Source organism: Panicum virgatum, chromosome 8N (assembly GCF_016808335.1).
Source record: "Panicum virgatum strain AP13 chromosome 8N, P.virgatum_v5, whole genome shotgun sequence".
In the NCBI taxonomy this organism is placed as follows: domain Eukaryota; kingdom Viridiplantae; phylum Streptophyta; class Magnoliopsida; order Poales; family Poaceae; genus Panicum; species Panicum virgatum.
In genome coordinates, this window is record NC_053152.1 from 40,642,562 (window position 1) to 40,653,013 (window position 10,452).

Consider the following 10,452-nt stretch of genomic DNA (forward strand, 5'->3'; position numbering starts at 1 on the left):
GCCTCAGGATCGAACTTGTTCCCCTCGGTTTTGGGGGCACCTGAACCCGGAATTTCAGCATCTTGTTCCTCCTCTTGATGGTCTCATTCGTGACTCCCCCTCTCCCCCCCCCCTTTCTTTTTTAGGTCCATGAGAACCCAATTTTTAAGCCATTGATCTCGAATTCGAAAACCAACTATTGGTCTGCCAACCTCGCTGGAGAAACACATTTCCTCAAATCTGAACCGAAATTCACAGGAGTTGGAAGAGGACCAAGAATGGAAACCGGATGTGAATGGGCTAAGAAAATATAGCATTCCCCATCTTTTTTGTTTCCCCCCTTCTGAGTTCCAATGATTTCGCCTTCTCTACTTTACCCCATTATCATCATCACCTCACTTTGCCTCAGTTTACCGATTCTGACAGCAAAAGAGATGTTGAAAAGTTTTGACACTAGCACACATTCATATATATGAGAAAAAGAGGAACATAATCATGTGGCGCTTGTGTTACATCTACTGCTCTATTCAAGTCTATACAAGGTCATCAACTCTCCTAATAGGTGTATGCAATGTAAAAACATCTGCCACACTGGGACTGGAATCCCCTGAAAGAGAAGGTAGGTAGGAAAAACTGTATTGATTGATACAGGGTAGAAGGTGTACAATATATAGGCAAGGAAACTCTAGAGATAGTTTATAGAATCAGCACCAATCAAGGAATCATTGCCTATCCTATCAACAAACCATAAACCTATGGCGCAATCCACGGCAAACAGGCCGGGACGCTGCAGCCCACATGGGCCGGCCCTACAGGGCCAATACTCCTCGTTAACATGCCCCGCGGTCTGATTGTCAGCCACTGCACACATTCAGACTGAACCTAAACTCCGTGAAAATAGAAGAGGGGAGGCCTTTGGTGAAGATATCGGCGTACTAGGAGGACGTCGGCACATGCATAACACGAATATCACCAACAGCAACTCGTTCCCGGACGAAGTGAAGATCAATCTCAATGTGCTTGGTGCGCTGATGCTGGACCGGATTGGAGGCACTACTACAGAACATGCCTTTGGTCCAAGTCATTTGTCCCGGCTACCTTTGGACCCGGGACCAAAGAGTGCTTTAGTCCCGGGTCCAACGGCTAGCCGGGGCAGCGGGGGGGGGGGGGGGGGGCAGGGCCTTTTATCCTGGTTGTAGCCACCAACCGGTACCAAATCCCCTCCATTTGTCCCGGTTGGTGGCTCCATCCGGGACCATTGGTCCCCGGGGCCTTTGGTCCCGGTTGGAGCCACCAACCGGGACAAATGGAGGGGATTTGGTCCCGGTTGGTGGCTCCAATCGGGACCAAAGGCCCCGGGGACCAATGGTCCCGGATGGAGCCACCAACCGGGACAAATGGAGGGGATTTGGTTCCGGTTGGTGGCTCCAACCAGGACAAAAGAGCCCCGGCCTATATCCCCTTTCTTCCTCCTCCCCCACCCGAGCCATTCAGCTCAGTGTTCTTGCTGTTCTTGGCTCGGGTGGGGGGAGTTCTTGCCCATTTCGTCCATGATTTGTGAAGACTCTTTGATTTCCTGTCCATTCAACAGCTATAAAGGTTAGGAGCTTGTTCCTCTCATCATTCATTTCTTGTTTAGCTCAGTTTTTATTGTTTAGAAATAGAGAAATAATGGAAGGTTTCATTGTGAAAGTTTCTTCATTTTTATACCATTTGAACTCAAATGTGTGTGGTACTTTTAGCTGTGCATATATAGATAGATTTACTTGTTTTAGTTTATTTAGATGAATATAGAGAGTTCATATGTGATTTTCTTGTATAGAGAGTTGATGTGTGTGATTTTCCATGTATAGAGAGTTCATATTATTATTATAAATTAAAACTAGATTTTTGTTTACAATGAGATTATATATATTACAATGTGACTATTTATCATTTTATTAATTTTTTATTATATTATGAATAATTAGTTGTATTTTGTATGTGCCTTCATTATATTGTTGTAAAGATAAATGTAGAGAGTATGAGTTTGCCGCTTGTGAGTACATTGGAGCATCGTGCGTCCGCTCGGGCGGCGGTACGCAATCAAATGGAGCCTACCGGACATTCCCTTGAGTTCCGACCCGAGGAGCGTGTTGGACTTCTGAGATGTCGTATTCGTCGTTGGGTTAAGAGAGCATTTCAATGCTTTGAACTTGGTCGAGAAAATCGCAAATTTCAACGTGAATTTAATGTCGAACTACATGGTATGGATGACGATCGTGAGTTGATGGCTCGATGTAATGCAGGGCATGAAGCGTTAGGGCTAACAGAATTTGACCGTAATGTGGAGAGACTTCGCGAGGTGGTTTATGAGGCCTCAGTCAATAGGTCTCGTGAGTAGTTTGTATTAGCATGCATGTATTGTATTTGCTATTATTTCAGCTTGGACCATTTAAATTATTATGTTTGTGTGATGGATTATGTAGACCTTTTAATTAATCATGGTGTATGAGTAATGTTATTACTTTGGACCATTTATTTTTCTATTCATGTTATTCAAACAATGCAGATGGACCGGCAATAGATGTACAACGTTGACTGACGTACCAAAGAGTTCATTGATGGCTTGCATTATTTTTTGAATGTCGCCGAGGCAAACAAGCAGAATGGTTTCATGTGCTGCCCATGCTTATACTGCCAGAATAATAAAGATTATTTCTCTAGAACAACCCTTCACAGTCACATTTTCCGTCATGGTTTCATGCCCAAATACTTATGTTGGACCAAATATGGAGAAAAGGGTGTTATGATGGAAGACAATGAAGAAGTAGATTATGATGATGCCCAAATTCTAATCCATGCTGGATTCGGTGCCTTTGACGATGATACTGCTATGGAAGAGCCTGAAGCAGATGCTGCAGAAAATGAGCCCACTAACGAGCTTGGGCAGGCATTGTGCGGTGAGCAGGAAGATTGTGAGAGTGAAAAAGAGAGGCTAAAGTTCAAGCAGATGATAGAGGACCATCGCAAGTTGTTGAACCCAGGATGTGAGGATGGGTTGAAGAAGCTTGGCACCACACTAGAGTTGCTGCAATGGAAGGCAACATATGGTGTATCAGACAAGGAATTTGGTGAATTACTAAAACTTTTTTAAAAAAATGCTTCCTAAAGACAACGAATTTCCTAGCACGATGTACGAAGCGAAACAGCTTGTTTGCCCTCTAGGATTGGAGGTGCAGAAGATACATGCATGTCCCAATGACTGCATCCTCTCCTGAGGTGACTACGAGAATTTGGATGCTTGTCTCGTATGCGGTGCATTGCATTACAAGATCCGAAAAGATGATCCTGGGGGCGTCGAGGGGGAGCATCCCCGGAAGAGAGTTTCCGCCAAGCTCATGTGGTACTCGCCTATAATACCACATCTGAAGCGTCTGTTTAGAAATAAAGATAATGCTAAGTTGATGCGATGACACAAAGAGGAACGCAAGCAAGACTCAATGTTGAGACACCCAGCGGATGGGTCACAGTGGAAAAAATAGATAGAACGTACACTGACTTTGCCTTAGATGTGAGAAATATAAGGTTCGGTTTGAGTACGGATGGCATGAATCCTTTCGGTGAGATGAGCAGTAGGCAGAGCACTTGGCCTGTCACTCTATGCATATACAATCTTCCACCATGGCTATGCATGAAGCGGAAATTCATCATGATGCCATACTTATCCCGGGCCCAAAGCAGCCCGAAAATGACATTGATGTGTACTTAAGACCATTGGTCGAGGAACTGTTATTGCTATGGCGTAAAGAAGGTGTACGGATGTGGGACGAATACAAACAAGAGGACTTCAACCTACGAGCATTGTTGTTCGTAACCATCAATGACCGGCCTGCTCTTAGTAACTTGTCGGGACAATTGAACAAGGGATACAGAGCCTGCACACACTGTTTGGAGGATACCGGTAGTATATGGTTGACTCACTGCAGAAAGTGTGTATACATGGGTCATCGTCGGTTTCTTCCCGTCAGACATCAAGTATGAAGGAAAGGCAAGCATTTCAAAGGGCAGGCGGGCCACAGAACAAAACCGAAGCACTGTACTGGTAGTGACATCTTGGAAATGGTCAAAGATCTAGAAATAGTATTTGGAAAGGGACCAGGTAGCCAACCTGTTCCGAGCGACAATGGATTAGCGCCCATGTGGAAGAAGAAGTCTATTTTCTGGGAGCTACCATATTGGGAAGTCTTAGATGTTCGCCATGCAATTGATGTGATGCACCTCACAAAGAATCTTTGCGTCAACCTGATAGGATTCTTGGGAGTGTACGGAAAGAATAAAATACACTAGAAGCACGTCAGGAATTGCAACGAATGGAAGACAGAGATGCCCTACATCCTGAAAAGCGAGACAATGGACGACACTATTTATGTCCCGCCAGCTATACTCTTAGCAAAGAAGAAAAGGAAAGCATGTTTGAATGCTTGAGCAGTGTCAAGGTTCCATCTGGATACTCATAGAATATAAAAGGAATTGACAAACCTAAAGTCTCACAACTGCCACGTGCTTATGACTGAACTTCTTCCCATCGTGCTTCGGGGATTCTGCCTGAGAACGTGCAGTTAACCATCGTGAAGCTATGTGCCTTCCTCAACGCAATTTCTCAAAAGATAATTGACCCAGACAATCTGACAAAGCTGCAGAATGATGTGGTATAATGTCTTGTTGGATTTGAGCTGATATTTCTACCATCATTCTTCAACATTATGACACATCTCCTAGTGCACCTTGTGAAAGAGATTGATATCCTCGGACCTGTATTTCTACACAACATGTTCCACTTCGAGAGGTTCATGGGTGTACTAAAGAAATGTGTTCGTAACCGTGCTCGTCCAGATGGAAGCATCGCCAGTGCGTACGGAACAGAGGAGGTTATTGACTTATGTGTTGATTTTATTGATGTTCTTAAACCGACTGGGGTCCCTGAATCGCGGTATGAGGGGAGACTAAATGGAAAGGGCACACTAGGGGAAAAAATCTCATGTCTGCACAGATGATGACTCGTTCAAGAAAGTGCATTACGCGGTTCTTCAACAATCATCCTTGGTGGATCCATATATCGAGGAACATAAGAAGATTCTAACCTCGGAATTCCCAGAAAAGTCTGAGACCTGGATTACACGTCAACACATCGACACTTTCGGCAGCTGGTTGCGGAGACATCTAATGCATAACATGGATATAGGTGAACAACTGTTCTAGTTGTCTAGGGGACCGTCTTGGAATATCTTAATGTACCAAGGGTATGAGATAAATGGGAACACATTTTACATGGCAGCCCAAGATAAAAAAAGCACAAATCAAAATAGTGGTGTGCGTTTGGACACCACAGACAACAATGGAAAAAAGGAGACATTTTACGGTTACATTGAAGAGATATGAGAACTGGATTACGGTCCCAATTTCAAGGTGCCTCTATTTCGGTGCCAGTGGGTGGAGCTGACTGGAGTAACAAAAGATCAGTACGGTATGACAATAGTTGATCCTAACATTCTTGGGTACAGAGACGAGCCATTCGTCCTAGCCCAAGATGTTTCTCAGGTTTTCTACGTTAAGGACATGTCTAGCAAGCCAAAGAAGGGGATCAACAAACAAACCGATGAGCCAAAGCGACACATAGTCCTTTCAGGTAAAAGAAATATTGTTGGAGTCGAGGACAGGACAGACTTGTCAGAGGACTATAATAACTTTGCTGACATTACACCTTTCACAGTCAATGCTGATCCATGTATCCTACTGGCCAATGAGGATGCTTCATACTTGCGCCCTGATCATAATCAGGGGACATTTGTGAAGAGGAAGTCTGTTACCGTACCAGTATCTGCTGATCCTTGATGTATTAGAATCATTATGTAATATTTCATAAACTTGTGATGGAGAATTTGAATATTTTGATTATATATGTGATGCATCAATTTCTGTAAACATATAGTTTTAATATATGTGATGCATCAATTTCTCTTAAAATAAATATGTATTTGTAGGATTAGTACTCTTTTTGTATATTTTTATTTATATTTGTTTCATGAAACATATAACTACAAACTCTAACTAACACATTCAAACTCACTCACAAAATTAACAAACACATTGACTAACACATGAAATGGATAAGTTATATGTACTACTCACTTTTTCGACGTTAATGTGTTGAAGAAACTCATTTTATTTCAAAAACCAATAGTTTGAAATAATTATTTTATCTAATACATATTTGCATGGTAAAAATAGAAATTATAATATGCATAAAGTTATATATATCAAGGATCCAAATAATTTAAATAGAATTAAATAATTTTTGTGTACATGTCAAGTATAAATAAGGCTAGGAACTTTATTTGAATATTTTTTGAACCCTAATTTATTTTTTACACAATTAACAGCTGCTATCCTATTTTAAAAAGGCAAATAAAAATAGAAATCAAAAAAAGAAACAATTCAAGAACCCAAAAGTTTTGGCGCCACGGGCCCCCATTTGTCCCGGGTGGTAGATCCACCCGGGACTAAAAGTGGGCCGCATGCGCATTTTCGCCGCGGCATGCCAAAAGCCACCTTTGGTCCCGGGTCGACGACCAAAGGGGGGGGGGCCTTTGGTCCCGGTTCCAGCCACCACCCGGGACCAAAGACCCCCCCACCCTATATATCCCGGCACCCCGTCTCCCCCTCCTCAACACTTGCAGTTTTTGATCGATCCGCCGCCTACTCGCCGTCGTTGTGCCCTACCCCGAGCGCCGCCGTCGTCCCCGTCCCTGCCCCGAGCGGCACCGTGTCATCCCCGGCCTGTCATCATCAAGTGCCGGCACCGCCGCCGCCGCGTCGTCGACCGTGCACACGCGCCACCGTCGTCCCCCTGCGCTGCCCCGGAGCACCGCGCCGCCGTCCACCGGGCCCGATAGCACGCGCCGCCCGCCCTCGCTCCCCGAGGCACGCCTTCGTCGAGCACGAACCCGGCCGCTCCACCGCGCCGTCGTCCTGCCCCGAGCGCCGCGCCGCCGCGACGTGCTGCCCCGAGAGCCGCCGCGCGTCCTCAACGTCCCCGCCCCGAGCGTCGCCGCCTCGTCCGCCGTCCTCCTCACTGTGAGCTGCCCGGCTGTTGGCGCCTACCAACGTCACCTAGCGATGACGCCCGCAGACGCCAATTTGGGACGGTAGTATTTCAGGAACCACGAATAAATCCGCAAGTGCACGGAATACCGTTGTAGCATTTTACCCGGGAGTATACCGGGGTGTCATTTATATTTCTGCAGGGAAGGCGATGAGTGAGAGAATATATAGATCAGTTGGTGAGCTCTATCTAGATTGGATATTCTCATGCATAAACAGGAATAAGATAATAACATGGTAGGAAGTAGTGTGACACACACACAAACTACTCTCTTGGATAAAAGAACAAAGGTTACTTTAGGCCGGGAGCAAGGTAAAAGTCAGAACTCGAGTCGGCTGTGCTAGGCTAGCTATATCTACACTTTCTCATTAGTTAGCTCGTCAGAGATTAAACTACACAACAGGGAGATCGCTATCAAAGTAACGGGAGGAGCCCGTACACCTCGGCGACTTTATGTACCTCCTACCCCCCATACCGAACGTGGAGGATTACTAAAAGGCATGGACAGGGCTGTCACCGCCTGCCGACTACCTCTACAAACCGTGGGTATAGTTGACATCTAGCAACTCTTAGCTAATCTAGACACCATGTCTACACTAGTAAGGGATACTCTAGTGTCCCGTGCGGAGCCCCCACCCTCCAGATGGACAGACATCACACTAGAGTTCTAAGAACAAAAGACTAACCATCTCCAGCACAGGGCGATCATGCAATGCAAGCATTTTTTTAACGCAACCATGACAAAAAGCATATACTCAATAACTCAGAATATGCTTTAAGCATATACCCCAAACCGACGTTGTGAGCCAACAGGGAAGCGCCACGTGCCTTGGTTGTGGCGGTGGGGCCCACGGGCCTAGCCGACCGACCAGGTAGGTCGGTCGGCCTGCCCGGGCTGCCAACTGCCCCCAACTTCCAGGAGCGGGCTTGTCTTGGTCTCCCCTTATCCTAAAGTTGAGGCACGGCCTGCCCCAGCTAGGTTTGCTTCAGTTCTTGGGCTTCACTTGGTCCATTTGAGCCTGAATCGGCACTCTGATATTTTTTGTGATTTTGTATCGGGCCAAAGTGTGCTTGTAACCTGCATATCAGTTCTTGGAATTTTGGATCCTTAGAAATTTAGTATGCAAATTTAGTTTGGAAATTTAGTTTAGAAAATTAATTGGAAATTTAGATGGAAATTTTGATCCGGTGAATTTTGGATCCTTGGAAATTTAGTATGGAAGTTTAGTTTGGAAATTTAGATGGAAATTTAGTTTGGAAAATTAGTTGGAAATTTAGATAGAAATTTAGATGGAAATTTTGATCCCTGGAATTTTGGATCCTTAGAAATTAGTATGTAAATTTACTTTGGAAATTTAGATATAAATTTAGTTTGGAAAACTAGTTGGAAATTTAGATAGAAATTTAGATGGAATTTTTTATCCTTGAAATTTTGGATCCTTAGAAATTAGTATGCAAATTTACTTTGGAAATTTAGATGGAAATTTAGTTTGAAAAATTAGTTGGACATTTAGATAGAAATTTAGATGGAATTTTTTATCCTTGGAATTTTGGATCCTTAGAAATTAGTATGCAAATTTACTTTAGAAATTAGATGGAAATTTAGTTTAAAATTTAGTTTGAAATGTATTGGAATTTTAGTTTCAAATTTAGATGGAAATTAAGTTGGATACTTACTTTAATTTGATCAAAATAATTTGTATATTCAATAGTTAGTTAAGATGGACTCGCGACGTGACGAGGTGGATGATGAGCAATTCTTAATGGACATGATTGCATCCGGTAGCGCGGCCGCGGCTCCTCATGCCGACGACACCGGTGATGCCGCCAATACCGACATATACCTCAATATGTCCGGTGGCGAGGAAATTGATCAAAATACAGCTGCTGCTGCTGACCAGGAAGCAAACGTATATACCTGAACATCGATCCTTGTGTTCTAAGTCGTACTTACAATGAGTCATAACCATGAATATATATTTTTTTTGAAGCCATCTGGATCATCAAGTCAGCAGACCAAAAAAACGAAGCAAGGCCCGACCAAGAAATTGGAAGGGCGATTTATCATAACAGAAGTGGCTCCAGTTGGCGAACCAATCGCTCCAGAAGCAGCCGCAAAGAAATACGTTAGGCAATGTGGTTGTCTTGTCCGGGACCACATCCCTATCAGCTTTAGGTTATGGAAAGCCAACAATCCAAGCGAGCAATGGGATGCGGTGCCTGAAAGAGAAAAGGAGTGGCTCTGGCGGGAGCTGAAAAAGAACTTCACAGTTCTGGCTGAATCAGAAGAAGCAGCTAAGCGCTGGACCCTGAGCAAGATGGCCGAACAACTTCAGACCTTTAAGAAGAATTTGACGAAGAATTATATCAAGAAAGGGAAAATGCCAGAGTTCACTGGAGACCTTGCAAAGCAGAAGTACCACTGGAATGCCTTTGTGGCATATAAGTCTTCAGAGCTTGGGATTCGGAATGTGGAAAAGGCCAAGGAAAATGCCTCCAAAAAAGTATATCATCACACTCTAGGGCAAGGTGGGTACAAGATGGCAAAACCAAAATGGGAGAAGATGGAGCAGGATTTGATTGATAAAGATATCACGCCTGCGACCATCACCTGGCCTAAATGTTCAAAGAACTGATACTATGCTCATGGTGGAACATTGGACCCAGAGACGGGTGAGTGCATCTTTGGCCAGAAAATTCAGCAGGTGGCCCGCAGACTACAGGAGGCCATACAAGTAGTTAGCCAAGGCACATTCCAGCCCGATAGAGAAAAGGACGAACTGACATACGCCCTTCAGAAGCCAGAACATCCGGGGCATACAAGGGGAAAGGGAGTGGTTGTGTGGAAATATGACTTCAGAGATTACATCGAAATATATAGAAGCTAGGATAGAAGGAAGAATGAGGAGTGCCTGCACTTCCGAAGGCTAGAGGAACAGCTCCTCTCACAAGATGAAAGAATGGCAGAAGAGGTTAAACGCCAGGTGGCCTTAGCAATGAGCCAGCAGCAGCAACAGCAAGCGAAGCCTGCAGAGCCTATTGTCGATGCGGCCGGCCTATCTCAACGTAAAAGTAGCTGCGCCTCCACGGGCCTCCCTGACGATACGGGAATCGCCGCTATTGATACGACGGCCGAGCAGCACTATCCAGTGGATGAGATCACCCAGCGGACACCTTGTGCGCTTCAAACTTGCAGTAAGAACTTAAGGTTCACGGTAGCGTACGGTTCCGCCATGCCAAGCACACCAAGCGAGGTGTACCATGGGCAGGAGATCCTGGCTGGATACGCTAAAGTTGGGGTCGAGGAGGTGTGCAATGATTGGAAGAAT